Here is a 14,292-nt window from a genome sequence, read left to right as displayed (position 1 = left end):
TTATGGCAAAGAAAGTGATGCTCATCCTCATGAAATGGTCTTACCCTGCTACCCTATAGTAGCTGGCATAATAGAGTAGCAGAGTGCCCAGGAAAGACTCAGTCATGGGGCCAGCCGGAGCAGAGTGTCCTGAAGGATTGGGGTGCTGTCCTGAAGAACGAGATTCTTGCCTTACACTAATAGCCGGTATATGGTGCTTTTTCCATAGAATGCATTAAGGCAAGGGAGGAAGGGGGAGTAGCCCCTCTTGCTATTATCCCTAATAACTCACTTGTTTTTTTCTTTTTTAAGATTATTTATTTATTTATTTGACAGAGAAAGAGAGAGGCAGGCAGCGGGAGAGAGAGAGAAGCAGACTCCCAGCTGAGCAGAGAGCCCGACGTGGGGCTCGATCCCAGGACCCTGGGATCATGACCTGAGCTGACGGCAGACACCCAACCAACTGAGCCACCCAGGTGCCCCCCAATAACTCACTTGTATTGTTTTGATTTGTCGTTGTTTTGTTTTATTTTGTTTTTGCTTCAAGTCCCCATGGCTGATGAGTTTAGAGGTCCTCGTACCCAAGTGAGGAATGCTTTCACCATAGTCCTAGTTCTGAGCAACTGCAAAATGAGACCACCCCCCAGCCATTTTGGGCTTTTCATGCTGGTGAACTGACAAAGAAATGGGTCTCTGTACCAACTGGGGTAAGTGGTCTTAACGTCCAAGAGGAATTGTGTTTCTGCTACAGGATAGGGACAAAGAAGATTGTGTTTGGAACCCAAGAGAAAGACGAGAGTACTTCTTTCTTGCCCTGTAGTATCAGTCAATGGAAAACTTTGGCAGTCCAGTAGTATGACCAGTAAGTATACCAATTTTACGGGAATGAAATTTTTGGCTGGTTCTCTATAAAAAGAATGGCAGCCAAGGTGCTAATGGACTTTGAGGGAGACACGGAATGAGTGATAGAAAAAGGCCGTAATAGTACCAACTTCGGTATCGGCTCCAGCTGCAGAGAAAGCGTTGGTAATCAGTTATTTTCCCCTACTTCCATCCTCTTATCGTCTACAAAGAACCCTGCAGATACTGACATTTTAGATTTCAGATGGAAGTATGAGCACATTGACATCACTCTGTGCGAATGTGGGAGTTAAGGAAATGCATGTCCCTTGTACTGGGGACAGATGTTTTCCACCCATTTGAAAAATAAGAATGGACTTAGGGGGTGAGGGGATGGATTCTTCTGTCTACCTGCCATTTATCATTTCAGAGGTATCTCCAGCCTTCTCCACCCTTCTCTATGCCATGGGAAGCTGATCTACATGGATTGCATAAAAAGCCATCTTAACTTTTGCATTTGGCCAGTGGGGAGCCCCAGTCAGAGATTGGAGGAAGAGAGGAGTGTAAGTTTATGATATTTATCCCCCTAGCCCTGTCTTGCAGAAGGAAGCTTCTGCCTAGCAGGTTCCCCTTATAACGTCTCTCAATAGTCATTCTTCACGGCTGACTCTGTTTGAGTGCTAGTTGGCTCTTCCTTCACTAGGGACCTAGGCTTGGTAATGATGCCACTGTTATGAACCGCATGGTACTCCCTATCTTCCATGTTTCTCTACACCCTACTCTTGCCTTTGTAAATGATCTCTTGATGAATCCTCCTCAAATTGTCCTCATTCGGTGCCACCAATTTCCTGCTGGTGCCCTGGTAGATACAATGGATGACATTAAAACATGTGTGCGTGCTGATGGGAATGATCTCGTAGAGAGGGAAAACTTGATGCAGAGGAGAAAAAAGATATTTGCAAGACAGAAGGTCTTACGTGGATGAGAGGGGATGGGAGGCAGTAGCAGGTTTGGCCTTGGTAAGGAGCAGGGAAGATTCATCTGTTGTAGTAGGGTGGAGGGCAGAATATATGAGTTGAAGACCAGGTGGTTTGCTGCTTTTGTTGTTACATGGGTATAAAAGCTGGGTTGCTTCTCTTTTCTCAGTGAGAAATTAATAAGTGTAAGCTCATTATCAAAGACTTCTTAAACAGGACATAAAGAGCACTAATCATAACAGAAAAATGATCACTTAGACATTATTAAAATTAAGAATATCTGTGGATCACAAACCACCAATTAGAGAGTGAAAAGGTATGGTTTAGGCTGGGAGAAGACATTTAAGAAATACACAAATATCCAAGTATTCATATCCAGGATATACAGAGAACTGCAAATCGATAGGAAAAAGACAAATGACCCAATGAAAAAAAATGGATAGAACACCTGGACTCGCACTTGACGTAAAATGATATCTAAATGGCTAAACACATGGGGGTGGATGGTCAATATCATTATTTATTAGAGAAATGCAAGTTAAAATCACAGCGTAATGCCACTACCCTCAAGTAAGAATGGCTAAAATGTAAAGACTGATAATAACAAGTGTTGGCAGAGAATGGGACTCAGCTTGGGGGAGTTGAGGGAGTTGAGTGTCACAGAGAGAGAGAGAGAGGCAAGGGACTGAGCCTGTGGACCAAGAAGTGATTGGCGTGCTGGTGCACAACCTCAGCAAGTGCGGTGGGAAGTGAGCACAGGAGAAGGGTGATGCAGGGTGAAAAGCTCAGTGGTGGGACCTCGTGTGCCCAGATAATTTTATTTTTACTTCTTTTCTTTTTTTTTTTTTTTTAAGATTTTATTTATTTACTTGACAGAGATAGAGACAGCCAGCGAGAGAGGGAACACAAGCAGGGGAGTGGGAGAGGAAGAAGCAGACTCATAGCGGAGGAGCCTGATGTGGGGCTCGATCCCGTAATGCCGGGATCACGCCCTGAGCCAAAGGCAGACGCTCAACCGCTGTGCCACCCAGGTGCCCCTATTTTTACTTCTTTTCTATTAAGTATCTCTACACCCAACGTGGGGGTCCAGCTCCCAACCCTTCCACCAACTGAACCAGCCAGATGCCCCCCTGATAATTTTTGGAGTCTTAACTCACTGCTTGTACTTATTAAGTATTAAGAAATCTCATCTCCCCATCTTGTCTCCATGCATCGTACCTCAGGGCGGTGGAGACATTAAGTCCAGTCTTTTCAGGATGCCTAGGAGGATTCTTGCCCTGGTGGGTATTTTTGTTTCCGTTGTGTAGATGCATAGCTTTACAGTGTCTGTTACTCCGTATAAACACAGCATTAATCTTATGGCGCGATCTTACGTTTATAGTAAGGTGAGGGTATTCAGTCCCGGGGAATGCAGCCGGGCAGTAACTTCATGATGAAAGTGTGACAAGCTGATGAGAGGTGACTTTTGGAATGGCTGAACTCTCTTCAGTACTCATTTCATTTAAACGTAAACATTCACCTGGTGTTAAAAAGTGAATGACTAATTTACATAATAAAGAAAGAGCTACTTTAATTATTGTTCTGCAGAGAGTCTCATGGTTGTTAGACAAGCTGCCAGGCTAACATATTGGCTTTTAAATTATTTCACCCATTCAGCCAGGAAAATGGTTTTATGCATTTTTTTTTTCTTCCCTGAATACAATAAAGAATGAAAGATAGCCGGCCTGCCTCATGAATACATAATGAACAGTGACTAGAAGAGATGAGTCTGGTAGCACCTCAAAGAGTAAATCAACCATAAACTAGCCCCTCGTTCATTTTCTGCTCAGGAAGTTGCCATTGTTGTGAATTCGAGGCAACATGGAAAGACTCTCACTCTTCGGGAAGGCGTTATGCCCTCGTGACCTACAGGGCAGGTGCAAATGGCGTTCTCATCCCGTGTCACCTGTGGAAGGTAGGCACCTTGGCTGCTGTGTTTTGCTTCTTTTCTGTTTTCTTGGATTATTTTGCTCTCTCTCGCTCTCTCCAAAAATGTGCTTTTATTTCTTTAGCAGTATAGCTGAAGTCCGTTTTCTAGAAGGACTGCTTAAACAGATTCCATGCTATTATTGGAATAATTAACATTGTAATTAACATCTTATGCTTCTTAATATCTTATGCTTTATCACTCTTACTAATTTATTACGACTGAGGATTAACCTATTATACACTTGCTTTATTTGTAGGTTTCAAATTGATACCATTTGATTCCCTGATTACATTATGATAATTGAGAATCAGGGCATTGTCTGGGTACAGCTATCCCTGCTTATCCGAGGTTTCAGTTACTGAAGATCAGTGGTGGTATCTGACACATTGTCAGAAGGCCAGGAGTAGCCTATCACCGGGTCACAAAGCCTGTGTCATTCACCTGACTTCGTCTCATCACACAGGTATTTTATCATCTCACATCAAGAAGGGTGAATACAGGGTACGATATATTTTGAGAGAGAGAGAGCACATTCATATAACTTTTTTATATTATTATAATTATTTCATTATTAGTTATTGTTCATCTCTTGCCGTGACTAATTTATAAATTAAACCTTATCGTAGGTATGTAGATATAGCAAAAAACATGGTATATATCAGGTTCAGTAGTATCTGTGGTTTCAGGCATCCATTGGGTGTCTTGGAATGGATCTCCTGCAAATGAGTGGGGACTGTGGTACTTCTTTCACTGTGTATATCACTGTGCCTTGCATTCAGTGTCTTTATTTAAGAGGGGAAAGATGGATAATGGCTGGCTGGCTGGCTGGATGGAGAGATGGAGAGATGGATGGATGGTTGGATGGATGGATGGGTAGTGGATGGATGAGTGAATCTGCGATGCCTGTACATCTGATTTGGTGAATGGGTGAGTAAAAGAGAACAAAATAGTGACGTATCTGACTATATTCCTTTTTATTTGTTTTTGATTTTATGTAGAGTAGTAACCTAGCTAATTTCCGAGTAAATTTTTTTAAGATTCTCTTTCTTTCTTTCTTTCTTTCTTTCTTTCTTTCTTTCTTTCTTTCTTTCTTTCTTTCTTTCTTCTCTTTCTCTTTCTCTTTCTCTTTCTCTTTCTCTTTCTTTCTTTCTTTCTTTTTCTCTTTCTTTCTTCTCTTTCTTCTCTTTCTTTTTCTCTTTCTTTCTCTTTCTTTCTTTCTTTCTTTCTTTCTTTCTTTCTTTCTTTCTTTCTCTCTCTCTTTCTCTCTTTCTCTCTTTCTCTCTTTCTCTCTTTCTTTCTCTCTTACATAATCTCTACACACAACATGGAGCTTGAACTCACAACCCCAAGATCAAGGGTCACTTGCTCTACTGACTGAGCCGGCCAGGCACCCCTCAATTAAGTATTTTGAATCCAAGTAATAAGACCTGTGCGTCAGGAAAGGCTCTATTTACCAAACACTAAATATATTTTTTAAAGATTTTATGTATTGATTTGAGAGACAGAGCAAGAGAGAGCACAAGCGGGGGGGGGGGGGGGAGGGTCAGAGGGAGAGGCAGACTCCCCACTGAGCAGGGAGCCCAATGTGGGGCTTGATCCCAGGACCCTGAGATCATGACCTGAGCTGAACACAGAGGTTTAATGGACTGAACCACCCAGGCACCCCCAAACGCTAAATATTTTAATAACAAAAACAAGGCAGTTATTGATGTATTTCTAAATGCTTTGATCTTTAGTATTTCCAAATACCTTGATCTTTTGATTTTGTAATCAAAATAATCGACTCAGTGAAACTCTCATGGCATAGAATAGCAATCCCACAAAACATAAGGGCTCTCAGGGGGTGCCTGGGTGGCTCAGTCGGTTGAGCATCCCACTCTTGATATTGGCTCAGGTCTTGATCTCATGGTTGTGAGTTCGAGCCCCACACTGGGCACTGCACTGGGTGTGGAGCCTACTGAACCCCCCCCCAAAAAAAAAAAAACCAACGAAACAAGGGCTCTCAGGAGACTCAAATTATTCCTTCCATACAGGTCAGAAAAAATCAGGGCAGTAACAGCCATAATATTTTATAAAAAGATTGCTTTTTATTGTAAAAAAATTATTCTCATGAAATAAATTTTAGACAATTTAAAAAATGTACAGGAAGTAGTCATGATCTATAACTCCAACGCTAAAAGATAATTGCCATAAATACACAGTTAACCCTTAAGCAACACAAGTTTGAACGGCATGGGTCTACTTACATGCAAATGTTTTATAGTACACACTCTAAATGTATTTTCTCTTCCTTAGGATTTTCTTAACAATTTCCCCCTTGCTTCGTTTATTGTAAGAATACAGTATATAATACATATAACATACAAAATATGTGTTAACGGACCGTTGATGGTGTTGGTAAAGCTTCCGGTCAACAGCAGCCATTAGTAATTAAGTTTCTGGGGAGTCAAAGTTATATTCAGATTTTTGACTGCACAGAGGTGGGGGGGTTGGTACCCCTAACCTCCGTGTTGTTCAAGGCTCAACTGTACTGCCCCATCTCTGAAAAAATTTGCTGTCTCTCTTCTGTGTGTGTGTGTGTGTGTGTACACAGGTGTGTGTGTGTGCTAGTCTGAAGGATAGGTTCAGTGTGGGGACTCAGCTCTCTGTCACCCTGAGCAGAACAAGACATCAGACGCTAGGGAGAAGGCTTGCCCTTCTTGATGCCCGCAGCAAAGACTGCTCTCAGATAGTCATCTACTGTCATCCGCGGGCTGTTCTTCCCTCAGGGAGTCTTAAACCTTGTGTTTGAACCTCAAAATTATTGACGAAGCATACTTTTCCCTCTACTGCTGATCTTTGCTTCTTCCCAGAGCCCAGAAGACTGCAGCCCCATCTTTCCTAAATGCGTAGCACAGTCAAAGGTGGAAAGGTTTTAGGCTCAGGCACCTGGGCTGCCATTTTCCCGGAAACCTTGCTTTGGATCCTTATAGAATGTCTTCTGTGTTTACTATCAGCTGGGCTAAAACCAAACAAAAAAATCAGTCATGTATTTATTAAAATATTTTCACCAGATTGCTACTTTAAGCTCAAACACCAAACCTGTGCTGGATCCTAGTATGGTTTCTTCTGGAAACTCACCTTTCAGGCTTGACTCAACTTGGGACGAAGACGATAATGTTGACAGTGCCCCAAAGGGTCATAGGCAGAGAAATTCCATTGCTACTGAGAGGATCTACCTTGGTGAGGTCCTTGAAGGGGCCTCCTGATTCTTCTGGCCCCCGTGGGGCTGGAGGTAGGCTGCCATAATGGGTAACTGCTCCCCTTTTCTGTGGCTGGGAGAATACTCCTTCTGTGAGATGTGGAGAATGGAAATAGTCTCTCAGTACCTAAAAAAAAAAAAAAAAAGAAAAGAAAAAGGTAAGAGGTTTTCATTTTACACACCTGGCCTTACAAGTGTGGAAAATGCTATGCCTGCCTATATGTCTCAGCGGGGAGACCCCGACTGCCTGACCCGCACGAGTGTGGAGGCAAGACAGGACCATGAGCAGATGAAGAAAATGTATGACCCATTCAAGGGGACCGTGCAACATGGAAGAGCAGGACCTGGCTGATCAGAACAGATGGCTCCGAATGAACTAGAGCTAATGGAAGGGAATTCAAATAAAAACCCTTGGGAACTCTCAAGGAGATGAAACGAGAGCATTAAAAGTGCTTAGGGAGCAAGATACCATCCTCTCTGCCTTTGAAAATTGGATAGATGAACTTAAAAGGAGGACGATTTCTCCAGAGCGCAGAATTAGTACTTTGAAAAAAAAAAATCTCACAACAGACAGCTAACATACAGAGGCAGATAATCACGTAGGAAACAGTAAGGGATTTGGAGGATAGCTCCAGGAGAATTCTGCCAAGGATCCTCAGTTCAAAGGCTCGAGAGAAATTCTTAAGAGATTCCAGCAGGGGGGAAAAAAGGTGCTATTTATATATGAAAAAGCATTCCAGTAGCTTCTCAGCATCCCTTGAAAGTAGAAGACAATGGAATAAACTGTGTGGGTCATTGAGAGGGAAGAACTGTGACCCAAGAACTCGATTTCCGGTTGATGTATCATTTATCATTCATAATAGGCAGGACTGTAAAGATGAGCCCCTCACAGCGCACCCTCCCCATTGATCAAACACTCATCTAGATACCAATCTAGATACTGATCGGAAGGGATTTTGCAGATGTGATCAAAGACCCAAGTTAGTTGACCTTGAGTAATGGAGATGATCCGCATGCATCCGCCCAAACCAGTCGGTGAGCTCTGTAGAAGCAGAGAGTTTTCTCTGACCGGTAGCGGAGGGTGAAGTCAGAGATTCACACCTTGCTGGCTTTGAGGATGAGGGGGACCACCTGCGAAGGAACGGGGGCAGCCTTTGGGAGCTCTGAGTGGCCCCTGGCTGATGGTCAGCAGGAAGTGAGGACCCGTGATCTACAACCCCAAGGAAAGGAATTCGGCCACCACTCTCAATGAGATTAGAAGTGGATTCTTATCCAGAAGTTCCAGATAAGAACCATCTTGACCTCGATTTCTGCCATATGAAAACTTAAGCAGACATTCTAGCCAAGTTGGCCTGAATTTCTGACTGTAATTGTATTATGGGATAATAAATGGGTGCTGTTTTATATCGTAATGTTTTTCCCCAGTTTTATTGAGAAATCATTGACATCTATCACTGTATACGTTTAAAGCATATCACATGATGATTTGATTTACATATATTGTGAAGTGGTTACCACAGTGGGTTCGGCTAACATTTGTCATCTCATATGCTATAGATAACAGTTAAAAGAAAAAGAAGAAAGAAATGTTGCCTTGTAATGAGAACTGTTAGGATTTACTTTCGTAAGTTTCCTGTATATTACACATCAGTGTTAGCTATAGTCATCATGTTGTACCTTATATCCCTAGTACTTATTAATCTCGTAACTGGAAGTCTGTACCTTTTGACGGCCTTCCTCCAATCCCTCCTACCCCATCCTCTGCCTTTGGTAACCACAAGTCTGATCTCTTTCCCTCTCTCAAAAAAAAAAAAAAAAAAATCCACATAGAATGTGCGATCACACAGTATTTGTCTTTTCCTGACTTATTTCACTTAGCATTATACCTTCAAAGGTCCTTCCATGTTGTCACAAATGGTAGGACGTCCTTGTTTTATGGCTTAAGAATATTCCTTTGTGTCTATATACCATGGTTTCTTTATCCATTCACCCACTGATGGACGCTTGGGTTGTCTCCAAGTCTTAGCTATTATAAATGCTACAATGAACATGGGGGGGGGGGCAGATACCTTTTCAAGTTAGTATTTTCATTTCCTTTGAATATATACCCAGAAGTGGAATTGCTGGATTATATGGCATTTCTATTTTTAACTTTTTGATGATCCCCCAGAGCGGCTGACCCAATTTACATTCCCAGCAACAGTGCATGAGGGTCCTTTTGGCTCCATGTCCTCACCTGGCATTTATCGCTTATCTTTTTGATGATGGCCATTCTAATAGGCATGAGGTGATATCTCGTTGTGGTTTTATAACTTGTGAGAGTTGTGTTGATTTGCTTTGTAGCAATAGAAAATGAATACAAAGATATTTTGAAACATAAATGTTATCAGAGAGCGTTCTATCCCATGCCTTATTTTTTTTTAAATTTTATTTATTTTTAGTAATCTCTCCACCCAACATGGGGCTCGAACTCACGACCCAGAGACCAAGAGTTGCCTGCTCCGCCAACTGAGCCAGCCAGGTGCACTTCCCCCCCACAATTGCCTTATTTTGAAGCAAATGCTCGCATTGAATCGAAACCGAAATTTGAGGATGGAGGAGAGGAAACAGAACAGCAAGGAGCCCTTCATTATTAGTGACTAAATGTACATGAAAAGAACTAACATTTGTTAGATGAAGGTTAAGACGAGTGTTAATGAGTTAGCCTGGTACTTACCAATTCTAAACGATCTCAGCAACACCTGGGACGTGAAAGGTGAAGCATAAGGACCGCTTTCTGAATGTTTTATCTGCTCAGCAAGGACAGGAATCAGAGGGAAAAGCAAGACTTCCGTTGAGGACAGGTGGTAGGATGGAGGGAGTGTTTCATTCATTCAGTAAAAGCAAGGAGAGGATGAAAAAAAAAATAAGGAGTGGAGACAAGAGGAAACTTTCCACTAAGTTTATTAAGTAGTAAAAATAAAGTGAGATAGAGGAAATAAAGCCACATACATTGTTTGTGGCAGTAAGTGGTAAGTGCTGAATTGCCCTGTTTGAATTCCCCCATCAAAAGACAGAGACTGTCAGATTGAGTTAAAAATCCAGTCCTGAGCAGGAGGGGGAATGAACCATGAGAGACTGTGGACTCTGGGAAACAAACTGAGGGCTTCAGAGGGGAGGGGGGTGGGGGATTGGGATAGACCGGTGATGGGTATTAAGGAGGGCACGTATTGCATGGAGCACTGGGTGTTATATGCAAATAATGAGTCATGGAACATTGCATCAAAAACTGGGGATGTACTGTATGGTGACTAATATAACAAAATAAAAATTATTAAAAAAATTAAATTTTACCTATTTGAGGTATACATATGAATATTCTAAATAAAGCTATATAATCTAAAAAAAAAAAAATCCAGTACTGAAGTTATTTGTAAGAGATATATTTGAAACAAAAGGAGAAGGAAATGTCAAAAATAAAGGATGGGTGTTATGGTATATATCCTTCATATAAGCCCATGTCCTTTATTTTTTAAAGCCGATAAACATCTTAGTGGGCTGATTTTATTTATTTATTTAATTTATTATTTTTTTAAAAAGTAATCTCTACCAACATGGGGCTTGAACTCACAACCCCAAGATCAAGAGTCCTGTGCTCTACTGACTGAGCCAGCCAGACGCCCCAAGCCCATGTCCTTTTAAAATGATTTTATGGTGATAAAAATTTTTTGTCTGCTTGCCCTGGTTTTAGTTTTGCTGTGGAAATTGATATATTGTTTTACTAGTTTGGATCTTATTTTATTTTATTTTAAAGATTTTATTTATTTGAGAGAGAGAGAGAGAGAGAGCGAGGATGTATGTGGTGGGGGAGGGGCAGAGGGAGAGGGAGAAACGGGCTCCCTGGGAGCCCGACTCGGGTCTCGATCCCAGGACCCCGGGATCATGACCTGAGCTGAAGGAAGACACGTAATCAACTGAGCCACCCAGGTGCCCCTAACTTGGATTTTAGACCAAGTTTCTGATTTTATGAAAGAATATTCCACCATCGCATTCAACATTTATATCTTCTTGGTTTGTACTTCCGCTAAGGGTAGCCTAGAGTGAAGATTGACACAGTAGAAAACCCAGCAATTATTACTGGGTAGTCAGCAAAAAAAGTAACATTCAGATCTCCTGGCAAGACCACTAGCACTTCACAGAATCACTACAAGGACTTACTTTGCTATACCAAAATTTGTCATTTTTTTAGTCTGCCACTCAAAGGTTTTTTTTTTTTTTTAAAGATTTTATATATTTATTTGACAGAGAGAGAGATAGTCAGTGAGAGAGGGAACACAAGCAGGGGGAGTGGGAGAGTAAGAAGCAGGCTCATAGCGGAGGAGCCTGATGTGGGGCTCGATCCCAGAACGCTGGGATCACGCCCTGAGCCGAAGGCAGACGCTCAATGACTGAGCCACCCAGGTGCCCCGCCGCTCAAAGGATTTGTATGGAGTGTATTATGCATATAAACGTCTTGACCTTAATTTTGTTTGCAGGAGTGACTTGTTGGTGGCAGACAGGACACACTTACAACATGGTGGCAGCTCCCAGGCAGTTGGACGAGGTCGTGATGACTTCTCTCCTCCACCTTCCAGGTGCCAGCTAGCGTGTCCTGCTTCCTTGCTTTCTACTCGATGTTGGTGGATTCCTTTGAACCAGTAACATCGCTGTATTGATTAAACTTTAAGCCTCATGGCAGAATTATGCTTTCCTCAATTTTCTCAGTGTCTCACCTGATTTTCTTGGGATTTGAGATTTGGAAGAACATGCATGTCTCCTTGGAAACGCTGCAGAGTAATTCCCCCAAGGACACACTACCCTTATGTTTACCCTTCTGTACTTTCTCTCTCTTCTATAACTTTGACCTTCCTCCTGGGATCATCAGTTTTTTGCCCTGGGGCAATTTTTACAGGTTTCTCTAGGGACAGGCTACAGGTTATTGAAAATGGCTTTATTCATCCTCATTCTTGAAAGATGACGTTGGTGAGTATTCAATTCTAATTTGATGGCTACTCTCTGTCAGCATTTTAAGGCTGATTATTGGTCTGTCTTTGAACTTGCCCTGCTGTTTTTGGGAAATCAGCTCCTCTTTGTGTTGACTTCTCTGGGCAGAGAGTAACCCGTCCTACCTTAGATTGAGGGGGGCAGTTGAAACGGGGGGAGGAGCAGAGGGCAAGGAGAGGGATAGAGAGTAAATCTTAAGCAGTCTCCATGCCCAGCCTGGAACCCCATGCGGACCTCCATCTCACAGCCCTGAGATCATGACCTGAGCCAAAATCAAGAGTCAGAGGCTTAACGGACTGAGCCACCCAGGCGCCCCCCCCCCCTATTAAGTAGGCTCCACGTCCCGTATGGAGCCCAACATGGGGCTTGATCTCACAATCCTGAGATCAACACCTGAGCTGAGATGACCTGAGCTGAGACCGAGAGTCACTTGGGGCACCTGGGTGGCTCGGTCGGTTAAGCATCTGCCTTTGGCTCAGGTTGTGATCTCAGCATCCTGGGATGCAGCTAGCGACAGGCTCCCTGCTCGCCAGGGAGTTTGCTTCTCCCTCCCCCTCTGCCCCTAATCCCTGCCCCCCCTTGTGCTCTCTCCCTCTCTCTCATGAATAAATAAAATCTTTAAAAAGAAAAAAAAAGTCGCTTAAGTGACTGAGCCACCCAGGTGCCCCCGTATTACTGTTTTTAATGACTATATGTACGTATTTTAACTATGTTCGAGAAGAGTTCTATCTGCATAGCAACTCCTGTGTTCGTTATTTCCTCAGAGTGCGTAAAAGAAAAACTAGAATAAGTTTTCTTTCAAAATCAGAGAAAACATATAACAAATGTTCTTAAATTTTTTGGTAAATGATTGTATTGTGTAAAATGTGGATTCAAAGTCTTCTTGGTTCACTATGATACCGTAGCAGAATAGATCCCGAAATAGCTCCAACCCTTGAATTCAATTATTAAAATACAAGTTGATCAACAAGCTAATACAACGTAACCTTGTCAAAGTTATTGCTCTAAGTATACATTAGATACTTGTTATCTCACTACTTTAGTCAATTAGCAAAGACTACATTTTAGATAAAGCATTTGTTAAATTATAAATTAATAACATTTCCTGGGGCGCCTGGGTGGCTCAGTCGTTAAGCCTCTGCCTTCGGCTCAGGGCGTGATCCTGGCGTTCTGGGATCGAGCCCCACATCAGGCTCCTCCACCGGGAGCCTGCTTCTTCCTCTCCCACTCCCCCTGCTGTGTTCCCTCTCTCACTGGCAGTCTCTCTCTCTGTCAAATGAATAAATAAAATCTTAAAAAAAACACACACACACAACATTTCCTGCATTGGTTCAGCATACGTCGGTCTTACTGTAACCCCACTACATTTCAAAATAAATCACTGCTTTCCAGAGAGTACATTTTGAATGTGTTCCCATTTGATATTCTGCAAAATGTCCATTTACTCTATACCATATTTTTTCACAGTTGCTAGGAAAGAGTATTTGTTCCTCTCAGGAAGCGTGAAAAATTTTGCTTTCTTTCACTCTCTATTCATTTTTGAGGAGGAAAATTAAATTTTGTGTGGGTGGCAAGTTCAGTATTTGTGTGCAGGATTGGCCCAGTATCGAAATGAAAAATAGTGGTGAAATCAGTGTTTTCTCTTTCAAAGATATGGGTGAGTTTGATTCTACGTAAGTGGCGATAATCATTAATTATTACTTACAGGACTGTGGAAACAGAAGCACGTTATTGCTCTGAGATTATGAAATGGAGAATAATAGCCTTAATTTGTTATGCTCAGGCACACACTAATTCATTTTTTTTTTTTTAAGATTTTATCCATCTATTTGACAGAGAGAGAGACAGCAAGTGAGAGAGGGTACACAAGCAGGCGGAGTGGGAGAGGAAGAAGCAGGCTCCCAGCAGAGCAGGGAGCCCGATGTGGGGCTTGATCCCAGGACCATGGGATCACGCCCCGAGCCAAAGGCAGATGCTCAATGACTGAGCCACTCAGGTGCCCCCACGGTAATTCGTTTAAAAAATAAGTATTAAGAGCCTGCCTTCTCTTAGGTATTGCCCTAGGTCCTGGGGGGACAGAGCAGTAAATAAAATAGAGAATCCCTACCCTCATGAAATTTGTGGTCTATCAAGGAAGGCAGGAAATGAACGAGTCTACCCATTGCCTTCAGTATAGGTCTGTCTTCCAGGGCTGGTATTAGAGTTTCTGAATCATCTCGTGTTGTACAGAATCACTTAAAACAGGACTGTATTGGAAAAAGCTA

At 42.3% G+C, this 14,292-nt stretch overlaps 1 long non-coding RNA gene across 1 annotated transcript in view; it reads left to right on the top strand.

Moving 5' to 3' along the window:
- Nucleotides 1-13,242, top strand: part of LOC123790459 (uncharacterized) — a 269,122-nt gene extending 255,880 nt beyond the window's left edge. The window contains exons 5-9 of the long non-coding RNA XR_015724605.1: nucleotides 316-1,382; nucleotides 3,626-3,750; nucleotides 4,022-4,228; nucleotides 9,448-9,527; nucleotides 11,521-13,242. This is a non-coding gene — a long non-coding RNA (uncharacterized LOC123790459). The remainder of the gene's footprint in view (nucleotides 1-315; nucleotides 1,383-3,625; nucleotides 3,751-4,021; nucleotides 4,229-9,447; nucleotides 9,528-11,520) is intronic.
- The last annotated feature ends 1,050 nt before the right edge of the window (nucleotides 13,243-14,292 follow it).

The sequence above is a fragment of the Ursus americanus genome, chromosome 5, assembly GCF_024610735.1.
Source record: "Ursus americanus isolate L20-20 chromosome 5, mUrsAme1.1.p, whole genome shotgun sequence".
NCBI classification, from domain to species: Eukaryota; Metazoa; Chordata; class Mammalia; order Carnivora; family Ursidae; genus Ursus; species Ursus americanus.
The sequence above is the reverse complement of the archived record's forward strand: the minus strand, read 5'-3'. Positions and strand labels throughout refer to the sequence as shown.